Source organism: Stegostoma tigrinum, chromosome 21 (genome assembly GCF_030684315.1).
Source record: "Stegostoma tigrinum isolate sSteTig4 chromosome 21, sSteTig4.hap1, whole genome shotgun sequence".
NCBI classification, from domain to species: domain Eukaryota; kingdom Metazoa; phylum Chordata; class Chondrichthyes; order Orectolobiformes; family Stegostomatidae; genus Stegostoma; species Stegostoma tigrinum.
Genome location: NC_081374.1, coordinates 1,835,434 through 1,856,268, shown reverse-complemented (window position 1 = coordinate 1,856,268; position 20,835 = coordinate 1,835,434). Strand labels below are relative to the sequence as shown.

Here is a 20,835-nt window from a genome sequence, read left to right as displayed (position 1 = left end):
AGGATTCACAATTTGAGAATAAAGTACTGAACCAATACATTTCAGCAGATAGATAGCAGCAGGCCAGGCAGAGTGCCAACAAAATAAAAACACATGTCTTTACACACTTGCTCTCCCTCTCCCCTCTCCTTACCCCTCCTCACCCACCCCCAACTCCCTTTAATGCTTTTCGCTCTCGGTTTTATCTGTTTAGGTGCTAACTCAGCAGCTGATCAGGACCATCAGATCCATGACACTCATATGTCTGTGGTTCAAACAACCAGCACAGGCACAAAGGAGCAGATGTCCCCTTCTGGGCTTTTGCTGCTCTCATGGATTAAAATAAAGGAAAAGTGTATTCTGTGAACAGGTCTCAGACAGTCTCAACATTAACATCCAACTTTTCACCTCAAGGACTTGGGTTTCCCTCCAGTGTTGGCTGGTAAAATTCTGCAATGGAAAAGAATGTTCACAATCTAGTCCAATAGGATGGAATTTCCATTTGTGTATAGTCACAGAATTGTTATCGTGGCGAAAGAGGTCATTCAGCCCATCATATCTGTTGTGGCTCTCTAAATGCCATTATGGCTTAATGTCAATCTCCTGCCTTTTCTCCATACCCTTGCCCACTGTTTCTGTACAAACAATTAGCCAATGCCCCTCCTGATTGCCTTGATGCCTTCACCACATTCCCAGGCAGTGCATTCCATACCTTAACTACTCACTCAGTGAGAAAGTTTTTTGTCCAATCATATTTGCTACTTTTATAGCTTACTCTGTATCTGTGCCCTTTCTTATTGTTTTGAGAGAGATTGGTTTCTCCCTGTCCTCTCTGTGCAGCTTCCTCATGATTTTGAAGACAGCTATCGGATCTCTTCTTGGCCCTCTCCTCTCCATGAAAGGCAATCTCAACTTCTCCAAAGTATCCCCATTACTGAAGGGCCTCATCACTGGAACTATCCCAGTAAATTGCTTCTGCTGTCTCGCCAATACATGCACCTCGTCACGAGAGTGAGACATCGAGAAAGGAACACAATGCTCCAGCTCAGGTCTAACTATATCTCATAAAATTTCAGCATCACCTCCTTGCTTTGGAGCTCTGCGCTATTAATAAAGATTAGGGAATTGTTTTAAAAACAGAAAGTGATGGAAAAGCTCACCAAGTAAGATAACATTTGAGGAGAGGAAGGGTTGATGTTTTGAGCCCAATGATTCTTATTCAGAATTAATTTATGAAATGCTCTCTCCACCTGGTCCACCTTTTCTATTTAGAATTAATAGTCACCTTTAATAACTTGTGCACAGCTTAATACAGGTCCCTCCGCTCCTGCATCATTTGTTTTATGCTGTATTTCCATGTATTACTCTGCACTGAACTTCATCTGCCACTGGTCTTCCCACTGAACCAACTTGCCAATGTCCTATTGTAATTTTACACTGTTCTCCTCACAAAGATAATTTTTCCAACACTTATATCAAACACAAACTGAAATTGTCCCCTGCACACAAAGATTTCAACCATTATTACATGTATCAGGAGAGAAAAAGGCCTCAATACTAACCCCTAGAATATTCCTTTCCTCTTGCCTCCATCCTACAAACCTTCCTCCAAATCAAAAAAAAATTATTAATGACTTTACTTTTTATCATTTAGCCAATTTTGCTCCCATGCTGCTACTGTCTAATTTATTGCATGAACTATAACTTTTCCAAATCTGTTGCCTGGCCCTTTGGAAGTCCATGTACTCTATAATAACCTTCCACTCTTCATTTTTCTCTGCTATTTGAAAAAAAATCAGCTTTTAATTAAACACGACTGTCCCTTGATAGTTCTATGCTGGCACTTCATAATTACCGAATATTTTGATGTGACTATTAATTCTAGCTGGATTATAACAACAATTCAGAACTAAACACACAAAATGTCATACAGGTCATCTGAGACTTGGTTCTCATCACTACAGATGGGGACACATCTCAATGTTTGGGGATATGATGACTATTTTCAACAAAATGTAGAGAAAGCTTTACTCTGCATCTAATCTCATGCTGCCCCTGTACTGGGAGTATTTGATGGAGGAAAATGTGGAGGAAGCTTTGCTCTGTGTATAACCCTGTGTTGTCCTTGCCCTAGGAGTGTTTAATGGGCAAACTGTAGGAGATTGATCTGATGTGGTGGCATGGGGTTAGGGTTAGGGTTCGGGTAGTTGATGACTAATGACAAACCCAAACTCTGAGGAAGGATCACCAGACCCAAAATGTTAACTCAGATTTCTTTCTTCACAGATGCTGCCAGGCCTGCTGAGCTTTTCCAGCAACTTCTGTTTTTGTTCCTAATTTACACCATCTGCAGTTCTTTCCGTTTTCAAATTATATTCTATTGGAGTTTCAGCTCCTGTTTGTGAGAAAGTCTTTAATGAATTTCTGACCTAGTTGTCTCCACTGATGTAAAAGGCATCGAATTAACTTAAACTTAAATTCTGGATTTCTTTTGCCTGTGAAGAATATTTTAAAAGCAACATATTCCCTTTGTGCTCAGTGCTGATCATAGCTGGACCTGTTTAAGAGCCTTTGAGCCTAAGCAAGGTCAGTGTGTTGCTTGGTAATGTAGGATTGAAATTTTAATGAAAAGAGATACATGTCGATGAAATATTTCATCTTACACTCATTAGGATCATTGCAATTTCAAAATTTTCAAAAACATGGCAACAATTTGTGCTACAGGAGAAGTGGGCGCTGATTGGTTTATGTGTTGCCTTGAAGACAGCAACAGGGAACTCGCAGTAATTCAAGAATGGGGCCATATCACTGCATGTAATAACAGGACGATTTAGCAAACACAAAGGAGCCACATTACAAACCTGGCCAATGATCATAATTGGTTTTCGCTGGAGCTGATGGTGCTTTTGGGATTGGTCAGCAAATGTTGTCTGATCGCAGAATCATATCTAACAGTACTATTTGTTTGGGTGTTGCAAGCACGGTCTGATTGAGTCCAGTGGAAATCTGTCTATTATGAACAACTGCAGGAATGCGCTGTTTGAATCATAGAGATGTACAGCTCAGTTACCTGGCATCAGACTGGCTCTGCAATTCATACATGATGATGCTTCATTGTACGGTAGGAACATAGGATTTAGAGGCAGGAATAGGTCATTCAGCCTTTTGAACCTGCTCTATCATTCCATGAGACCGTGGACAATCTGACTCTGATCTCAATTCTACTTCATCATATGCCACTATCCAGGGTAGTTGAGTGGCTGTTCGTGTACAAACAGGATATTGCCACCAAACCACTCCACCTATCAAGTAGATGAGCAACATCATCTGAATTTCAGTTCTATCCTTTGCATTGCCACTGTCCATGCTTAACCTGTCACCAATAGCCAATGAGAACGTCAGAGTGAAGATAGGTGACGCCTCCACGTGACAAACTGACACTAAAATATTGGTCAATGTGCACAATTGCAGCTAGAGGTTATATTTACATCAAATGGTCAAATTGTGACCACAAACTCATATAATGCCTTTCAGGGCCATAGAAAATCAGTTGCTTGGTATTCACACTGATCTTCCAGATAAACGTAAGGTCACCAGAATCCCTATCTCACAGAGAGAACAACAACTGTTCATGTTTTAATCAAGAGGTCATCATATCTCAGGATCCAGTGGGGGTGGGGGGAGAGGCTGGTAAGAAGGAGAATGCTTCATGGCAACCTCAGCCAGTGCAGCAACTGAAGCCATGCTGTTGGTGCCACTCCATTGCAGACCAGCCATCCTGGGTAATCCATCCCAGGTTTTATGGATAACAATACAAGTGGAATGAGAGATCATTGACAGTGAGCGCACCGGGACTATGAGGATATATGTTCTTCTCTGATGAATAAGCATTCATTCAGATATTGAGTAGGTCATATGGAAACACAATCTCAAATGGATCTCAGCGCCATCATCAGCTACTTGAAAATCTCAAAGGCTATTTCAATACCCTGAGAAACTGGGAAAATTGAACCCAAAGGGGTGACTGAAAATACATATGTTCGTTGCTTGGTGATGACTTAATTTAAATTAAGTTATTTTACTTTTGTTAGTGGTGAATGTTGTGTATAGCAGTTCACTACCGAAGGGGTTAACTGAACATGTATCCTCATGGTCATGATTTATGAAATACCTCAGTCTGCCCATCAGGATACAAAGGATGGTTCCTGAGAGGAGCTAACCAAAGATTATGGGTTTTCTGTCAGTTTACCACAGAGACACAGAACTCCTGAATAACAGTTCTTTATGTTAGCGAGTTTTGAGAAGATTTGTAGCTCAGGTTAAGGTTCTGGATGTGAGTTTGCTCGCTGATCTGGAAGGTTAGTTTTCAGACATTTCGTCACCATTCTAGGTAACATCATCAGTGAGCCTCTGATGAAGCGCTGGTGTTATGTCCCACTTTCTATTTACTAATATTTCTATTTATAAATAGAATGCGGGACATAACACCAGTGCTTCATCGGAGGCTCACTGATGATGTTACCTAGAATGGTGACGAAACGTCTGAAAACTAACCTTCCAGCTCAGCGAGCAAACTCACATCCAGTTCTTTATGTGAGTAGCATACAGCTTACAGAGTAATGTGCATTTATTCATCAATTGAGCCTGATGTTTCGCAAGAGACCTTCATGCATCTTAGATGTAACCAGCTCCAAAGTTATATCTAATAAACCTTTTACTGTTTAATCAGGTCAGAGCTTAACTTCTGCCTAAAGCATTGTGTGGACATCTCAGAGAGATCAGTATCTAATCTAATGCCAGTAAGAAAGTTTGGTGTGAGTGAATCTACCCAAGTTATCCCAGATGATTCTAACCGAAATCCACATTTAGAATACGTTGGCAGCACTGGAGTAGGATATTCAGATGGAAAAAAGTTGTAGAACTCAATTGTTCAATTTCTTGGTGTGTAATTGTGCGTGTGCCAGTTAATTCTCCTCCACACTGTGCGCCTGGTTGTTAAGCATGACTGCAGACCTTTCAGAAAGACTATCGATAAAACTTCTGCGCACATAGAGCTGGCTGTGTTGTCTCTGCATATTTTCAAGACACAGAACACAACACATCACTGTAACAAAAACAGAAATTGTTGGAGAAATTCAGCATGTCTGGCAGCATCCGTGGAGACAAAGCAGAGTTAACATTTTGGGTTCAGTGACCCTTCTCCAGAACATTATTGCAATTTGTTTTTACAAAGATTTATTTTTTGACTCAGTCTCGAGACACCCTTCATGTTGTGGACACATAGGTACTAAGCCCAGTGTCTCAGATGGCTCATAGAGGTATTTTATTTTAACTCACTTCTTTTAATGTTTGTTGATACAAGTTCTGTGGGGGTCAGCTTGGAATCATTTAATTGTTAAATCTGTGAACAACACTTGTCTCAAGAGAAACAAAGCAAACCAAATTCCATGCTGTTTGAGGGTCAATGAAAATTTGTTTCCACAATATTCTTCTATATTTGGTATAAATGTGATAATCTACTGATGGTGAGACTCCTATTCACAGTCTGTCGGAATTGCAGTCAGGTCTCCTACAGCTGTTTTGAAATGGTCCATTTTAGCACACCAGCACCAAAGGATATTTACTGGTGTTTTCCTGAAGAACACTGGCTAATTGCTTGGTCAACACTGGGACTTCTGCAGAAAATCTTGTACTTTTCTTTCTTCCATCCCCTCACTCACCATCTGCAAATCTAGTGACTTCATAACAATGATCTCATCTGAGATTCACAGGGGAACAGATAGTCTCTCTCCATTCCTGCATTGCATTGATGACTAAAATAAATAAGCATGACCTCACACTTCCTCTATAGCACATTGCATTCCTCCTTTCTGTGCACAGTACAGAGAATTGATTCCATTAGACTGAACAAAGAGCCACTGTCTGCCTGGAGCACGAGGAATTCAAACCCAGCACCCCAGAACAACAACACACAACCATGAGTCAGCATGTGTAATACAACTGAAGGTTTGTGAGTGTGTCCCTGTGCCTGAGTTTGTCTCTGAGAATATGTGTGTGCTCCTCCTGTCAATTTATGTCTCTATGAATGTGTCCTCTGTGTGTGAGTGTTTAGGTGTTAGTGTGTGTGGGTTTGTGTGTAAATGTGTGAGCATGGGGAAGTGTGTGTTTGAGTGTGTATGTGAGTATATTTGAGCATGCACATGTGTAAGAGTGAATGTTGAGTATTTGTATGAGTGTGTGTGCATGGCATGTGTGAATGTGTTTTTGTGAGTGTGTTCATGTGGGCTTGCATGTATGCAAGTCTATGTCTGAGCGTGCATGTGTGAGTGAGTACATCTGTGGTGTGTGGTGCATGTGTGTGAGTGTATGTGTGAGACAGAGAGTGTGAGTGTGTGTGTGTGATAGAGAGTGAGTATGTGTGTGTAAGAGAAAGTGTCAGTGTGTGTGTGTGAGAATGTGTGCGCATGTGAGTGTGAGCTTGTGTGTGAGAGAGTGTGTGTGAGAGAGTATGCGTGTGTTTGAGAAAAAGAGTGTGTTATGTGTGTGTGTGTGTGAGAGAGTGTGAGTGCGTTGTGTGTGTGTGTTGTGTGTGTGTGCGTGCATTGTGTGTCTGTGTGAGAGAGAGCGAGAGAGACAGAGTGTGTGTGTTGTGTGTGTGTGAGAGTGAGTGAGTGAGTGAGTGAGTGAGTGAGTGAGTGAGTGAGTGAGTGAGTGTGTGTGTGTGTGTGTGTGTGTGTGTGTGTGTTGTGTGTGTGTGAGACAGAGAGAGAGAGAGACAGTTTTCTTGCCTTCTTGAACATTTGCACTGTGGAAGAGTCGATGTCTTTGGAACAATAACAGAGAAAGGCTGAATATCTCAGCCCATTTCCACTGCCAGCTCTGATGATTTGAAAGGATACATTCCCTCCTTTTCTCCAGTTTGTGTGAAAGGTCTTTTTCCAGGTGAACTCAACAGGAATTCACGAGTACCTAACAATAATCCAATAACTCACTGCACTGCCTAATGCATGACTGTGCCAGAGAATTTTATATGTTCAGCTCATTTGTAATTCATTCACAGAATGAGGGTATCTCTGGCTGCGCAAGCATATATTGCCCCTATTCCTAGTTGCCCCCTTGAGAAGTTGGGGGTGAGCTGCCTTCTTGAACCGCTGCAGTCCATGTGGTGTGGGTTGAACCACAATGCCCTTAGGGAGGGAATTCCAGGGTGTTGAACCAGTCCGTGAGAATCGTTTGCTGACGGTGGTGTTCCTGCTTCCCTTGTACGTGGTGAAGGGAACAAGTTCATCCTGATTTTGTTAATCCCAGTGGAACAGTGAGTCGGGCAGCATTTAACTGAGGTGTAAAGTCCCAGAGTCATGTAGTTTATATTCTTTCTGACCTAACACATAGAGAGCTCCTACTTGCACTGTAAAGCAGCCCACTCTATTTTCTTAGCACTGATGTTTCCATTCTCTCCCTGGTTTTGTGTCTCCTTTACTCCAGCCATATCTCCAGCACCTCTCCTCCAAACTCACATAATCAATGGTTGAAAGAAAGAAGATTTGAACAAAGGATTCCATGGACTGTATATGACCATAGGAAATAGAACCAGGAGTAAACCATTCAGCCCCTCAAGCCTGCTGTACTGTTTAAAAGGGTCATGGCTGATCTGACACTCCCCTTGTCCACTTTCCTGCTCTTCCCCCAACCCTTGATTCCCTGACTGATTAAGAATCTATCTCAGCTTTAAATATACTCAAGGACTCTGCACCACACCCCACCCCACACCCTCGGCTCTCTGTGGCAAGGAGTTCAAAAGATTCTCAGCCATTTGAGAGAAGAAATTTCTTTTTATCTCAATCTGAAATTGGTGTCCCTTTATTCTTAGACTATGCCCAACTAGTCCTAGACTCTTCTATGAGGGGAAACATCTTCCCGGCATTGACCCTGTCAAGCCCCTTAGGAAACCTATATGTTTCAATGAGATCACCTCTCATCCTTCTAAACTCCACTGAGTAGAGTCCCAAGCTGTTTAGACTTTGATCATAGCACAATCCCTCCATTCCAGGATCATCTTCTGTCCAACATGTTCTGCCTTCCTTAAGTCTATCTATCTGGCTTGGTTCTCTAACGACAGCAACACAGAATTAGCCACAGGCTGCAGTACAAAAAGCCATTCGGCCTATTGCATCCATTCTGATTTTCCAGAAGAGCAACCCACTGATTGCCAGTGCTCGACATTTTCACTGTAGACCTGTAAATCTTTCCTTTTCTGGTAATGATCCAATTCTCTTCAGGAAGGTCATAATACCAGAATATGTAGGAGCAGAATTAGGCCATTCAGACCATCAAATCTGATCTACCATTTGATCATGGTTGAAATGTTTCTCAACACTATTCTCCTGCCTTCTCCCACATAACACTTGATCCCTTCACCAAACAAGAACCTATAAATCTCACTCTTAAGAACACTCAGTGGCTTGTCCTCTACAGCCCTCTGTGGCAATGAATTCCATAGAATAGCTATTCACTGCTTAAGGATTTTCTTACCTCAGCTCTGAAGAGTTGTCCCTTCACTCTGAGGCTGTGCCCTCAATCCTAGACTGTCATACTCGTGGAAACATCTCCCCCAGTTCAGTCTATCCAGACCTCCTCAGTATTCTGTAAGTTTCAATCAGATCTTCCCTCCAACAAGTACAGATCGAGAGTTGTCCTCATATGACAAGCCCATCAACCCTGGGTCATTCTTGTAAATATCCTCTGGACCCCCTCCAATGCTAGCCCATGCTTTCTCAGATATGGGGACCAAAGCAGCTGACAATATTCCAAATGTGGTCTGACCAAAGCCATACATACAGCAGTATATCTCTGCTTTTTCATTCTAAGTAAGTGTGATTGAATGTTCCTCCACCATACCCTGAGGCAGTGCAATCCCGATCCTAACCATTTGCTGCAGGAAAATATTTTTCCTGTGTTGCCACCATCTCTTCTGTCAATCACTTGAAGTACACAAGAACTTGGAGCAGGAGAAGGCCATTCAGCCCCTTGAGCCTGCCCTGCCATTCATGGCTGATCTCATCTCAGCCTCATTACCACTTTCCTGCCGACACTCCATAACCCTTTCACCTGTTGCTAATTAAACACTGTCCATCTCCTCCTTAAATTTACATGATGTCCCAGCATCCACTGCACTCTGGGGGAGTGAATTCCTCAGATTCATGACCCTTTGAGAGAAGCAATTCCTCCTCATTTCTGTTTTAAATCTGCCACCCCTTATCCTAAACTGTGTGACCTCTCATTCTAGATTTCCAAGGGGAAATATCCTTTCTACGTTGACTTTATTAACCTCCTTTAGCATCTTATAGACCTCAGTTAGATCTCCTCTCACTCGTCGAAATCAGTGTCCTCTGGTTCTCAACCCATCGTCCAACAATGGTTTATCCCCCTTCATCCTGAATGTGTGCACCGAGCACTAACTCCCCGGCATCTGCCTGTTCTCATGTAAATTATCAACCAATGGAAGGTGAAGCACACAGAGGCTTGGGTTATCAAACTGTGTCTGGCTGTAGTTTCTTTTATTTGTAAATGTCTAATCATTTTAGTCAGAAGAAAAGATAAATGTGTGTTTACATCATTTATTTTCTCAGATCGGCCTCCTTTTATCACTCCTAGTTATTTTTCAATCCTCTAAAGTGTCAGAGAGTTGGCAAACATACAAACAATCTCCTTTGATGTCTTTTCTACCATCCTAGCAACAAAGGGATCTAATTGCAAATGATCTAATTAAAGTAAACTGGTGACGGAGCGTGAAAACAATTTGTATGACCCTCAGCATTGCTCGCTATTGCAGCGAGATGTTTAACTCACTCGACAGCGGTTAACCCATCACAGTAAGAATGAAATGAACCACGTCTCCAGCTCCAGAGATGGTTGGATGTACTGCCAGCCTGTCTCTCCCTGTAAGAATGTTCAGCTGCCATTCAGAACTCATTTACACATGTGTGACCAAAAGTCAAAGTTAGCGGAGCAAAAATCACATCTCCTCAAACTCAAAGATACTTCCAGGCCTCTGCATCTTTCGATTTCAGTCTTGTTTCATCCCTGACTTTCATCATTTTACCACTGTCATTAGCTCATCAAACTCTCCATCAGTTTTTCTCACCTTTTGAAATACTCCTCTAAACTGACCTCCTTGACTGAGCTCACCACCAAGTTTCCCGACAATGTTTTGTTATTTATTTGGTGTAGGATTTTTTTTGTTTGATAACATTCCTGTGACATGTTTGCACTGTTCAACTGAGATAGCTACAATATATTGTATAAGAACATGAGGAACAGAAGCAGGAGGATCTCATCTGGCCCCTTGACCCTGCTCTGCCATCCAATAAAATCATGGCTGATCTTTTCATGCACTCAGCTCCGCTTACCCACCCTCTCACCATAACCTTTAATTCCTTTACTGTTCAAAAATCTATCTAACTTTACCTTAGAAATATTCAATGAGGTAGTCTCAACTGCTTCACTTGGATAGACTATAATCAGATTTTTAAAAGGCTTTTGAGAAAGGGCTACTTCAAAGGCTAAAAATTAGGGCACATGGTATTGGGGGCAAAGTACTGAGTTGGATTGAAAATTGGCTGGCTGACAGGAAGCAAAGAATAGTGATAAACGGGTCCCTTTCAGAATGGCAGGCAGTGACCAGTGGGGTACTACAAGGTTCGGTGCTGGGACCGCAGCTGTTTACGATATATATTAATGATATAGATGAAGGCATTAGAAGTAATATTAGCAAATTTTCTGATGACACAAAGTTGGGTGGCAGTGTGAAATGTGAGGAGGATGTTATGAGAACACAGGGTGACTTGGACAGGCTAGGTGAGTGGACAGATGCATGGCAGATGCAGTTTAATGTGGATAAATGTGTGGTTATACACTTTGGTGGCAAGAACAGGGAGGCAGATTACCATCTCAATGGAGTCAAGTTAGGTAAAGGGGAAGCACAACGAGATCTAGGTGTTCTTGTACATCAGTCAATGAAAGCAAGCATGCAGGTACAGCAGGCAGTGAAGAAAGCTAATAGCATGCTGGCCTTCATCACAAGAGGAATTGAGTATAGGAGCAAAGAGGTCCTTCTGCACTTGTACAGGGCCCTGGTGAGACCACACCTGGAGTATTGTGTGCAGTTTTGGTCTCCAAATTTGAGGAAGGACATTCTTGCTATTGAGGGAGTGCAGCATAGGTTCACAAGGTCAATTCCCGGAATGGCGGGACTATCATATGTTGAAAGATTGGAGCAACTGGGCTTGTATACGCTTGAGGTTAGAAGCATGAGAGGGGATCTGATTGAGACGTATAAGATTATTAAGGGATTGGACACTGTGGAGGTAGGTAGCACGTTTCCGCTGATAAGTGAGTCCAGGATCAGAGGACACAGTTTAAAAATAAGAGGTAGGCCATTTAGAACAGAGTTGAGGAAAAACGTCTTCACCCAGAGAGTGGTGGATATATGGAATGCTCTGCCCCAGCAGGCAGTGCAGGCCAACTCTCTGGATGCTTTCAAGAAAGAGATAGACAGAGCTCTTAAAGATAGTGGAATCAAGGGTTATGGGGATAAGGCAGGAACAGGATACTGATTGTGGATGATCAGCCATGATCATAATGAACGGTGGTGCTGGCTCGAAGGGCCGAATGGCCTACTCCAGCACCTATTGTCTATTGTCTATAATGAGGAAAGCCAAAGCTGAGAGTGCAGGGAGAACAGATAAAACATTGGCTGGCATTGTAGAAAACAGAGTGTAGGCAGCGGGAAACTGAGGAGTAAATATGTCGGGAGATCACAAATATTTGTAAGAATGTTAGGCTTGTAATAGCAGGGGATTTTAACTTTGCAAACATAGACTGGGAGTGCCACAGTAGTAAGGGTATGGGTGGGGAGGAATTTGTGAAATGTGTTCAAGAAAATTTTCTCCATCAATGTCTAAATGTACCTACTAGAGCAGGAGCAAAACGTGACCTTCTTTTGGGAAATAAGGTAGGGCAAATGACTGATGTGTTAGTCGGGAAGCATTTTGGAGCCAGTGATCATAATTCAATAAGTTATAAAATAGCTATGGAAATGATAGGTACGGTATGAAAGTTAAAATCCTAAATTGGAATAAGGCCAATTTTGACAGTATGAGACAGGAACTGTCAAGAGTTGATTGGGTTACACTGTTTGCAAGTAAGCGGACAACTGGCAGTGGGAGGCTTTAAAAAGTGAGGTAACAGGAGTTCAGAGGCATTATGTTCCTGTCAGAGTGAAGGGCAAGGCTGGTAGGAGGAGGGAGACTGGATGAATAAAGGCATTGAGGCCATAGTGAGGAATAAGAAGGAGGCATATATCTGGTATAGACAACTGGAATCAAGTGAATCTCTTGAAGAATAAAAGTGGAGTAGGGACATTCTTAAGAGGGAAATCGGGAGTGCAAAGAGATAGCCTTGGCAAATAGGCTTCAGTATAACTGGAAAAAGATCCCACAGCACATTAAGGGCAAAAGACCGACAAGGTCATCCATGTGTGGACCACAGGAGATGGGAAAGATTCGAAATGAATATTTTGTTTCAATATTTACTGTGGAGAAAGCCATGGAAGCTAGTGAACTCGGAGAAATAAATACTGATGTTTTGGAAACAGTCCACATCATACAAGAGGAGGTGCTGGAGGTTATCAAAAAAAAATTAACGTGAGATAATTCTCCAGGACTGGATTGAGTGTATCCCAGGACATTGTAGGACATTAGGGAAGAAATTGCAGGACCCCTGGCCCAGATATTTGTATCATCGACAGCAACAGGTGAGGTGCTGGAAGACTGGAGGGTGGCTAATGGTGTGTCTTTATTTCAGAAAGATTGTAAGGAGAAGCCAGAAAACTATAGACCTCTATTTGATAGACCTCTGATGTCAGAGATGGATAAGTTGTGGTAGGGGGGGGGATGGATTCTGAGAAATATGATTTACATGCATTTGGAGAGGCAAGAACTGATTAGGAATAGTCAGCATGGCTTTATGTGGGGGAAACTGTGTCTCACAAACTTCATGAATTTTTTAGGGAATGTGACCACAAAGATAGATGAGGACAGACCCATAGATTTTTCCTACATGGACTTTAGCAAAACTTTGACAAGGTTCTGCATGGATAGACTGGTTAATAAAATTAGATCATCTGCAATTCAGAGAGACCTTGCTGTTTGGATACAAAATTGGCTTGGCGGTAGGAGACAGAGGGTGGTGGTGGAGGGTTGTTTTCCAGACTGGACGCCTGTAGCTAGCAGTATGCTGCAATGATCAGTGCTGGGTCCATCATTTATTTAATCATTTATTTAAATGATTTAGGTAAGAATATAGAAGGCATAGTTAGTAAGTTTGCAGATGACACCAAAATTGCTGGTTTATGGACAATAAGGAAGGTTCTATAACATTACAAAGAGATCTTGCTCAATTTGCCAATGGCCTGAGGGATGGCAGATGGCTTTTAATTTGGATAAGTGCGAGGTGTTACATTTTCGTAAGACAGACAAGGGCAGGACCTGTTAATGATAGGGCCGTGGTTGTAGAACAGAGAGACCTAGGGGTTCAGGTACAAAGTTCCATTAAAGTTGCATTCCAGGTAGACAGAGATAACAAGATGTAGAGCTGGATGAACACAGCAGGCCCAGCAGCATCAGAGGAGCAGGAAGGCTGATCTTTCAGGCCTAGACCCTTCTTCAGAAAAAAAAAGAATGGTCTAGCCTGAAAAGTCAGCTATCCTGCTCCTCTGATGCTGCTTGGCCTGCTGTGTTCATCCAGCTCTACACCTTGTTGTCTCAGATTCTCCAGCATCTGTAGTTCTTGCTATCTCTGAAACAATTTTAATCAGAGGTGGACAGGATGGTTAAGAAGGTATTTAGCATGCTTGCCTCCATCACACAGACTATTGAGTATAGGAATTGAGATATCATGTTGTGGTTGTACAGACTTTGGTGAGGCCACCTTTGGAGTACTGTGCACAGTTCCAGACACCCTGTTATGGGAGGGATTTGATTAAACTAGGGTTCAGAAAAGATTTACCAGGACTGAAGGGTTTGAATTATGAGGATAGGCTGGATAGGCTGGGAATGGAGTGAACGAGGCTGAGGGGTGACAATATAGATGTTTAGAAAATCATGAGGGGTACAGATAAGGTGTTTAACAAAGGTGTTTTTTTTTCCATTGGGTGGGGGAGTTTGAGACAGCAAGACAAAATTTTAAGATGGGAGGAGAAACATTTAAAAGATACCTGAATGGTAACTTTTTCACACAGAGAGTATTTTGTGTGTGGAATGAACTGCCAGAGGAAGTGGTAGATGCAGGCACAGTTACAGTGTTGAAAAGACATATGGACAGGCACATGAACAGGAAAGGTTTAGAGGGATAGGGGCCAAACATAAGCAAATGAAATTAGTGATCATGGGAACTGCAGATGCTGGAGAATCCAAGATAACAAAGTGTGGAGCTGGATGAACACAGCAGGCCAAGCAGCATCTCAGGAGCACAAAAGCTGATGTTTCGGGCCTAGATCCTTCATCAGAACGTCAGTTTTTGTGCTCCTGAGATGCTGCTTGGCCTGCTGTGTTCATCCAGCTCCACACTTTGTTATCTCAGCAAATGGGATTAGTTCAGTTTGGGAAACTTGGTCAGTGTGGACAAGTTGGAGTGAAGAGTCTGTTTCCATGCTGTATGGCTTTATGATTCTAAATGAATCACTTTCTGGTTGGCAAGAAGCAATGAGTGCTGTTTCACATGGTTCAATGCTGGGATGTCAAAATATTACAATTTAGATCAAAGTTGTAAATGGAAGGATGGAAGGTGTGCTTGCTAAATTTGTTGATGACACAATGATATGCGGTGAAAGTAAGTTGTGAAGAGAACATGAGGAGTTTACAAATTGATATAAATTGATAAGTCAGCGGGCAACTGTCTGGCAAATGGAGTACAATGTGGGAAAATATGAAAATGGTTATTTCAGTGGGAAGAATAAAAAAAGAGACATATTCTCTAAAAGGAGAAGGATTGCAGAGGGACCTGGGCATCCTGGTCCATAAATGCACAGGTACAGCAAATTATGAGAAAGATAATAGAATATTCATGCTTATTATGGGGAGAATCAAATACAAAATAGGGAGCTTGTGCTTCAGTTGTACAAGGGACTGGTGTAACATGCCTGAAGTGCTGTGAACAGTATTGTTTTTTATTTAAGGAATGGTGTAAATGTGTTGGGAGCTGTTCAGGGAAGGTTTACCCAGCTAATCCCTGGAATGGGAGACTTGTATTATGAGAAAAGGTTGGTTAGGCCTGGGATATATCCACTGGAATTCAGAAGAGTAAGAGGTGGTTTGATTGAAACAGATAAGATCCCAAGGCGTCTTGACAGGATGGCTGCGGAGAGGATATCTCCTTTTATGGGAGAATCTAGAATTAGGGTCATTGTTAAAAGTTGAACGTGGTCCATTTAAGACAGAGATGAGGAGATTTTGTTTTCTCTCACAGAGGGTTGTGAATCTTTGGTACTCTCTTTCTGAAAAGCTGGTGAAAGCTGAGTTTAAATTAAGTTGTTGTTGCTCAAGTACTGTCTTAGTGACAGGGAACACAAAACACATGAAGCTATGACCATTAGAATCAACAGCAGGAGTTGGCCATTCATCTCCTTCAGCCTGATCCACCATCTAATAAGATCATGCCTGAGTTGATTGTGGTCTTAATTCTATTTTCCATTAACCTTTGACTCCCTCATTAGTCAAGAATGTATCTAGCTTGATTTAAAAACAGCCGAGGTGCTTACAGCTTGCTCAACGTTGCACAGCGTTGGCATTAGGCAGCTAGTTATAACACCACAAGCACAAAAATGGATTATCTCTGTGCTGTGGAGAGTTGTTAATTTTTTCTGTATCACTCTTTTTGAAGCCTCTGTCAAATCTATGCACTGTTCCTACACAGGGGAGACAGCATTTTTCCACATCTAAAGGATGGTTCAGCTTTCTTTGCTCAACACCTCTTGGGAGCAGGCAGTGAAGAGACAGTTCAGGATTATGTGACCTCACCCTGGACAGGAGCACAGGCCAGCAGATGATGTTGAAGGTGAGCTCCTGCCAAAGATCCCAGAGGAGTGAAAGTGAGTAGCCTCATTGCTGTCCACTGGGCAAAAAGCACCCGACGGTAATCTTTTAGAGAAATTAGGAAATGCACCAAATACAAACATGGAGGAATAGGAGAAATAAGAGAAACTAACTGGGCAGCTTTCTCAGGGACTTAAATGGGCCGTATAGTTTCTTCCTGTGTTTTATGAATTGATTTTAAAAGTTGGAGATGTAACTCGCACAATATTACAATCACAAAATCTTCCTGCTTTCTCTGTTTTCCCTTATTCATCCATAAGTCAATGGTCAGTGACCCTCTAAACTCCTCTGTTTTGCTAAAATTGAGACTTATCATCCATTGCTAACTCATTCCATCTGAAAATCTCAGTAATACATCTCTGCTCCTTTTATTCTTCCTTTCCTCAGCAGTAAACAGTGTTTTAAACTCTGGGCGTTCAGACAACATGCCATTTTTTGTTTCAGGCCCAGTCTCCAACTGATAGCCTTTCTTAAACCTGGTGATGGCCTGTAGTTTAGCTCTTGCTGAATTAAGTACAGTCTTTCACAAATAACCAACACAGCAAAGCCTTCAATAAATCAGGTAGACAGAAAGTGATGGAGTAGGTAACTGTGGAAGAATCTCTTTAGGTAGATCCCAGCCACATCTTGCTAATGTCATTCTAGTGCTCAGAATCACAGAATTATTATGGCACAGAAGGAGGCCATTGTGTCTGAACCAGCTCTTCAACTGAGCATCATTCTCTAGAGATAACAAGGTGTGGACCTGGATGAACACAGCAGGACTAGCAACATCAGAGGACCAGGAAGGCTGATGTTTCTGGCCTAGACCCTTCTTCGGAAAAAATAATAGAAGGGTCTAGGCCCAAAATGTCAGCTTTCCTCCTCCTTTGATGCTGCTCGGCCTGCTGTGTTCATCCAGCTCTACACCTCGTTGTCTCAGATTCTCCAGCATCTGCAGTTCCTACTATCATTCTCTAGTGTCAATTTCCAGCCTATTGTCCCTACACCCTTACACAGCATTTCTATCAAAATGATCAGCCAATTCCCAATTGAACCTGCCTCCACCACATTCCCTAGAAGTTGATTCCACACCTTAATGGTTCTCCATGTTTTTTTTCTCACATCATCCTTGCATATCACTTTAAATTCATGCCCTCTTCTGCTTGGTTTCTTTTGCTAGAGGGAGCAGCTTCCATCAAATCTCCGGTCTGTTTTCTTCTCTCTAAGGAGAACAACCTCAAATTCCTCAATCTCTCCTCATCACTGGAATTTATTACCATTGTAGTAAATTTCTTCTGCACTCTCTCTGTTGTGTTCGCATCTCTGCTACAATGTGAAACACAATATTCCATTGAACATAGAACAGTACAGGGTAGTACCGGTCCTCTGGCTCACGACGTTGTGACAAACTTTTACCCTAAACCTAAGGTCTATCTAATCTCTACCACTACCTTATGCTATCATCCATATGCCTATCTAATAACCGCTTAAATGCCCCTAATGAGGCCGACTCCACTACCCTCTCCAGCAATGCATTCCACGCCCCTACCACTCTCTGAGTAAAGAATCTACCTTTGACATCTCCCCTATATCTACCTCCACTCGCTTGAAAACGATGGGTCCTTGTAAAATTTACCTACACCCGAGGAAAACAGTCTCTGGCTGTCCACCTTATCTATATCTCTGATCATTTTGTACACCTCTATCAAGTCACCTCTCATCCTATGTCATTGTAAAGAGAGAAGTCCTAGCTCTCTCAACCTTTCCTCATAAGACCTTCCCTCCATTCCAGGCAACATCCTGGTAAATCTACTCTGCACCTTTTCCGACACTTCCACATCTTTCCTGTAATGAGGTGATCACAACTGGACACATTACTCTAGATGTGGCCGAACCAGCTGGGGTTTAACAACTCTCGCTGATGTCTTATACTAGGTCAACATTACCTTCTTACTCTTGTACTCTTTACCTTTTAATAAAGCTGAGAACACTGTAAGCTTTATTTACTGCTCTTGCCATCTTTCCTGCCACCTTCAGTGATATGTGTACAAATACAGTCAGGTCCCTCTGATCCTGCACCACCTTTGGAGTTGTATCCCTACTTTGTATTATCTTTCAAAACTCTTCCGCGCAAACTAATATTAACAAAACTGCCATATCTTTGTTGCATTTTTGTGGCGGTTTCCCTGTTGTTTAACCCTCCCCCCACCCCACAAATGACTCTCCCCACTCCCCTCACCACTCTGCCTTCAAACTTTCACCTTGGACCACACCAAGGGTGAAGCTTTAAGTCAGGGCAGAAACGTTTTGAGAAGACTCTGCTCAGTATCCGATCAACTTTAACCCTTACTGATGTCAAGCAGCCAGGAGTGTCTGGGGCTTTCCAGGAAGAAAAGCTTAATCTTCCAGGAACCATTGAGAGAAAAGTCCGGGGGAAATAATCACAGGAAGTTAAAACACGAGTGGCGATGGGAGGAAGGATCAAGAAAGTACCAAGAGTCAAGGATCATCCAACTTACTTTGCACATTTCCTGGGGAGACAATGGCTTAGCAGTGTCGTCGCTGGACTGTTAACCCAGAAACCAAGATAACATTCTGGGCACCTGGGTTCAAATCCACCCACGGCAGATGGGGGAGTTTGAATTCAATAATAACCTGGAATTAAGAATCTAATGACAACCACAAATCCATTGTTGATTGTCAGGGGAAAACCCACCAGGGTCACTTAAGTCCTTTAGGGAAGGAACCTACCATCTTTATCTGGTGTGGCCTACATGTGACTCCAGGTCCACAACACTGTGATTGACTCTGAACTGCCCTCTGGGCAATTAATGCTGCCCAGCCAGTGACATCCTCATTCCGTTAATGAATAAAAGTGAAAAAAAATCCTATTTGTGGTAAGGTATGGTACCATGCTGTGAGGGAGATGTGTGTAAAACAGAATTGGGAGTGGGGATGGGTTGCTGGAGCCATGTGATAAACCTCCATGAGGTCCTGAGAGATGAGTTTGCTGGATTGGGTGAGCTGCAATACAAATGCCAGTCACATACACCTGGCTGTGGTGTCTGCATCACTGAGTGAGCAGCAGAGGGTTGTAGACATGGATTTTTTTTATTCATTCACAGGATGAGGGTCCCCGTGGCCAGGCTAGGATTTATTGTCCATCCATAATTGCTCAGTGGGCAGTTAAGAGTCAAGCATATTTTTGCAGATCTGGAGTTACATGTAGATCAGACCAGGTAATAGAATAGTACAACACAGTATAGGCCCTTTGGCCCATGATGTTGTGCCGAATTTTTACCCTAAACCTAAGGTCTATCTAATCTCCACCGCTACTCATACTATCATCCATATGCCTATCTATTAGCCACTTAAATGCCCCTAATGAGGCCGACTCCACTATCCCCTCCGGCAATGCATTCCATGCCCTGACACTCTCTGAGTAAAGAACCTACCTCTGACGTCTCCCCTATATCCACCTCCTTTCACTTTAAAACTATGTCCCCTTGTAATAGCTACCTCCCACCCGAGGAAAAAGTCTCTGGATGCCCATTCTATTTATACCCCTGATCATTTTGTACACCTCTATCAAGTCACCTCTCATCCTTTGTCGTACTCAAGAGAAAAGCCCTAGCTCTCTCAACCTTTCTCTGTAAGACCTTCCCTCCATTCCAGGCAACATCCTGGTAAATCTCCTCTGCAGCTTTTCCAACGCTTCCACATCTATACTGTAATGAGGCGACCAGAACCGGACACAATACTCCAGAAGTGGCCGAACCAGGCTTTTGTATGGATGGAGCATAACTTCATGGCTTTTGAACTCAATCCCTCTATTGATGAAAGCTAACACACCATTTGCCTTCTTAACAACTCTGTCCACCTGGGTGGCAGCTTTCAGGGAACTGTGGACATGAGCCCCAAGATCCCTCTGCTTCTCCACACTGCCAAGAATCTTTCTGTTAATGCTGTATTCTGCTTTCAAGTTTGTCCTTCCAAAATGAAGCACCTCACACTTTTCAGGGTTAAACTCCATCTGCTACTTCTCAATGCAGCTCTGCGTTCTATCAATGTCCCTTTGTAACCTAGAATAGCCCTCTGCACTGTTCATAATGCGACCCACCTTCACATTGTTCATGAACTTGCTAATCCATCCTTCCACTCCTTCATCCAAATCATTTACAAAAATCACAAATAGAAGAGGACCCAGAACAGATCCTTGTGGTACACCACTCGTAACTGAGCACCACGTTGAATATTTTCCATCCACTACCACCCTCTGTCTTCTAAGGGTCAGCAAATTCTGAATCCAAACCACCACATTTCCCCCTATCCCATGCCTCCCTACCTTCTGCATGAGCCTACCATGGGGAACATTATCAGATACCTTACTTAAATTCATGTATACCACATCCACTGCTCCCCTTCAGCCATGAGTTTGGTCAACTCTTCAAAGAATTCAATAAGGCTTGTGAGGCATGATCTACCCCTCACAAATCCATGCTGACTATCACGAATCAAACTATGCCTTTCCAAGTGATCATAAATCCTGTCTCACAGAGGTCTTTCCAATAATTTGTCCACCACTGACATAAGACAAACTGGTCTGTAATTTCCGGGGTTATCCATGTTCCCTTGACATTTACCTCTTTCCAATCTTCCCGCACTCTACCTGTAGGCAGTGAGGACGAAAAGATCATTGCCAAAGGCCCTGCGATCTCGTCCC

General features: G+C 42.6%; 1 protein-coding gene across 4 annotated transcripts in view; it reads right to left on the bottom strand.

Annotated features, from left to right (window-relative positions):
* Nucleotides 1-20,835, bottom strand: part of foxp4 (forkhead box P4) — a 441,139-nt gene that overhangs the window by 70,767 nt on the left and 349,537 nt on the right. The window lies entirely within an intron of this gene.